This window comes from Synchiropus splendidus, chromosome 18 (genome assembly GCF_027744825.2).
Source record: "Synchiropus splendidus isolate RoL2022-P1 chromosome 18, RoL_Sspl_1.0, whole genome shotgun sequence".
Lineage (NCBI taxonomy): Eukaryota > Metazoa > Chordata > Actinopteri > Syngnathiformes > Callionymidae > Synchiropus > Synchiropus splendidus.
Genome location: NC_071351.1, coordinates 5,471,795 through 5,475,604, shown reverse-complemented (window position 1 = coordinate 5,475,604; position 3,810 = coordinate 5,471,795). Strand labels below are relative to the sequence as shown.

At 41.8% G+C, this 3,810-nt stretch overlaps 1 long non-coding RNA gene across 1 annotated transcript in view; it reads right to left on the bottom strand.

Moving 5' to 3' along the window:
- Window positions 1-214: 214 nt before the first annotated feature.
- The window catches only part of LOC128749259 (uncharacterized), a 30,791-nt gene continuing 27,195 nt past the window's right edge, over window positions 215-3,810 (bottom strand). Inside the window, exon 6 of the long non-coding RNA XR_008412916.1 lies at window positions 215-875. This is a non-coding gene — a long non-coding RNA (uncharacterized LOC128749259). The remainder of the gene's footprint in view (window positions 876-3,810) is intronic.

The window sequence follows — 3,810 nt, the reverse complement described above, 5'->3', positions numbered from 1 at the left end:
ACCTTAAACAATCCTCCTCCTCCTGACCTTTAAGTGTCACTGACTGACTTTACGAACATAAAACTACCACCTCACGTATGAAAAGAACATGATTTTTAAAGCGGCATCATTTACTTGCTGAGCTGGCTTCAGTATTGACGCCATTAAAAATACTTGCTGTATCTACAATGCCCCCTATCTGAGGGGAGGTGAAGCTGCGCGGCCCACCCACCTTATCAGTTCGCCGCAGACCCCCGAGCTCTCCTACTGCGTCACACACATCCAAAAGGTCAGAGAGCCGCCCTCATGACGACTTCATGGCACGTTCTAGAAGCCTGCTTGAAGAAGAACTTGAATATCACCAGTGGATTCCACCATGTTCTTGTCTTCAGCGCTGACATGTTGATGTAAATGACTTCTCTCTTCCGGCCCACATAAACAGTAGCCATTCAAATAGAACACCCTTCAGCCAAGCGTTGGTTTCTTTTCACTAGCACACACATTATTATTACCCCTGATGTTGTGCCATAAATGAACAAAGAATCCAAAACATTCAACTCCTGCTTGTCCCCTGAATAAATCCTAATATTCTCGGCAGCTTATCAAAGCTGGAGGCCCCTGAGGTACTGAGTTCCAGACCAGTTTCTCCCTGGACACAGACTCCGGGACATTGCGGTGCTCCCAGCTCAAGTGAGGGACATGATCTCTTCAGCGCATCCTGGACCTGCCCAGGGCTTCCTCCCAGTTCCAGAAACTTCACCGCTACAGCATCCTAAGACGAAGATGCTCATGTCTCCTCATCTGGCTTCTCTTGATGCAGAGGAGCACTGGATGACTCGGTTCTTCTTCCTCTATTTTCAAACGCTGGATAGATCCATGGCTCTACAGGACATGATCTGAAATATACAGTTGGGACTTTATGGATGGATTCCCTGAACCGCTTGCTGCCCACATCGGCGTCCCGTCCAAGTCTTTGGAGGCCGGGGCTTTCCCCATCCCTGAGCTGTTTATCACCAGCCGTGCTCTAATGTAAACCGCCCATCTGTTGTAAAGCAAACACATAAAAACACATGTTTCCCTGCAGCTCACAACCATGATCTGCTGGCAAGTTAACGTGCTCCAGATGTCAGCTAATTGTGATGCTGCTAATTGCGATTGTGTTCACTGCTGCTGCAGGGAGACTGTGTGAAAGAGGAGCCAGAAGTATCGGACCTCTGGTAGCCCACCTAAGCACATTCAGATGTTTGCACTTAACACATGATAAAGACTGGAGTTACTGTCACTGAAGCGTTTGGAGGGCAGTTGTCCTGAGCTCACGACGGAACCGGGATTTTGAGGACGTTTAATGTGAGGTGGCGGAGACAGTTCGCAGGACGCGGTTTGTCTGGGCTGGATGTTTCAGGAGGCCAAACCCAGGTCACACTGAAGCTTTCCCACTCTCTGCTACACTTAGCTTCATAGTAACTGACTTTATTACACCGGTAACTCCGACAAAGAGAAATGATCTTGCTTTTATGAATCCACAAAAAACGGGCATACAATTCTGAGTGATTTGACACAAAAAAACCTCAGTAAAAGAAACGTTACTAAGCTGACTCATTTAAAGTTTTTATTCATGCCTACTGCTTTCATTGACACCCCCCCCAAAAAAAATGAGTCCTGGAAAATCACAATTTTGTTCAGTTTTAAGAGTAATTTACTGCTAATATTAGAGTATAATGTGTTATAAATATTTGCATAGGAGACATTTCACCTGTTCAAGTAGAACACCATTAATTAATATCATAAATAAATATAAGAGTTAATATTCGGGAACTCTAAGTATGAGTAGAAACTTACAGACACTTGTCAGTATTTTTTTGTGTAAATACAGAAGATAATTGAAGTAAACAAGAGGATACAGTTAAAATATATAAATATACTGTTGATATTCAGTTATAATAATTAAATAAAACAGTAATTAGTTTAAGCAAATATAAGATAATTGAAGTTCATTTCTTGAATTATTCTGAATTACGGATATTCTTTATCCTTTTGCCTTGCGCTGTTTTAGAGACACTGGGCCATGAAAGAAACCTTGAATGAAATCCGACAGTGGTTTAAAGCCAAAACCATCAATCTGAACTGACTCGACTCCACTTCAAAACAGGAAACAAACAAACAAAAAGTATGGACTATTGTTGTTTTATGTTGGTTAACATCTACGAAAATATAAATGCAATGTGAGGACTTTTCCAGAAGTTTCCTGATTTTGCAATAAACTCATTTAAATTGTACGTGGGACTCCGGGCGTTTTACTTACATTTGGATCATTTTTTTCTTCTTTTATTTTGGGATTTTATTAGACCTGTTGCCTGCATGACGCCACAAAATGTACTAACATAAACTAAATAACAAAATTAGTTCCATATGAACTTCCCCATCTGTTTCATTAAAATTGAAATTATTATTATTTGAATGAATTATTTAATTCTGCACCATAAAATACTAATAACCAGGGAAGTATGTCATTACATCTACATTGAATTTCAATAGTCACCTTTGCACACATTGAAAATACATTATTTCACTGTTATTTCCACAACAACGGGATCTCGTCGTGACGTCATCAAACGTCATGACCATTTGCTAGATGAGAAGGCCTTTATTAATACGAATAAACAATAAATAATTCCTGGTAAAGGCGCGACATCTTGGATTTTATTGCAGACACTCTGGCAGTATGATTAAGTTAGTGATTTTTTAAGCGATGACGCATCTTTAGAAACGTTCCAAGAACATCTTATCTCTTGCGTCCGAACGACGAAAAACTTCCCTTCGGAATGGAAACTTTTTTTCGTGACAGATCGAGATTTTTCCGCAGAGAGCGACTGACGTTCTCCCCGCGGTGATGTACCGAACACGCCGAGAGGCCTTTGATGCCTTCAAGGACTGTCGGAAATGTCAAAATTGTCATCGCGACGTTGATCAACAAAGTTACAATTATACACATTTTCAAACAAAACGCTATTTCAACAAAAAAAAAAAATCTGAAACTGATTTATAAACCGCCACATATCAATATTATGCATTTTTTTGTTCTTTAAAAAGTGCACATACTGTATCTATGCATAATTTCCCCCAGCGATTGTTTTGAAATTTAAATAGTTCAAAACACATTCGTCTTATAGTGTCTTTGAAAAATGTGATTTCCCCTGAAGGCAGCGTTATTGAAGACTTTTTGGTCCCCCGCCCCCCACACGTCTCTGCACAAACACGCTGGGCCTGCGGGCTCGGTGGGCTGCTGCTGTTGAGCAGCTTTACACGGGACTTGTGGGTGCGGGGACACGAGGTCAGGGGGTTATGAGGAAACGAGTTGATGTGCCCTGGAAGTAATTCTCTCCCCCCACCCCCTCATCTCTGCCCTACACACACGCACTTGCAAAGAAAAGAAAATCAAGGTGGGAGAGAAGGGACCACCACCGGCGGCGGCAGCAGCAACACGTGGAACCCCCCGAGGAGCCAGGATTTTCAACACTAGAATAATGGCGAGTTTTTACTTTTCATCAGGCTCAACACCGTCCTCAAACTTCATTGATCACTCAGAATCAATTCACTGTCATCATCCACACTGACCAATTCAAGGAGAGTTGTTTCAGTATAAGACAAAAAGCATGGCCGCAAAATGAACAAATGTATGTGGACAATGATTTAATTTCACGTGCAGGTGTTTCATGTGAATCTGCGAACTGGGAGGCAGCAGAAAGAAGAAAAAAAAAAAGCAGTAAACTGTGAGCCTAAAAAAAAGTTGTGAAAGTGGCGTGACGTCACACTCCCACAATGCTTACCGCC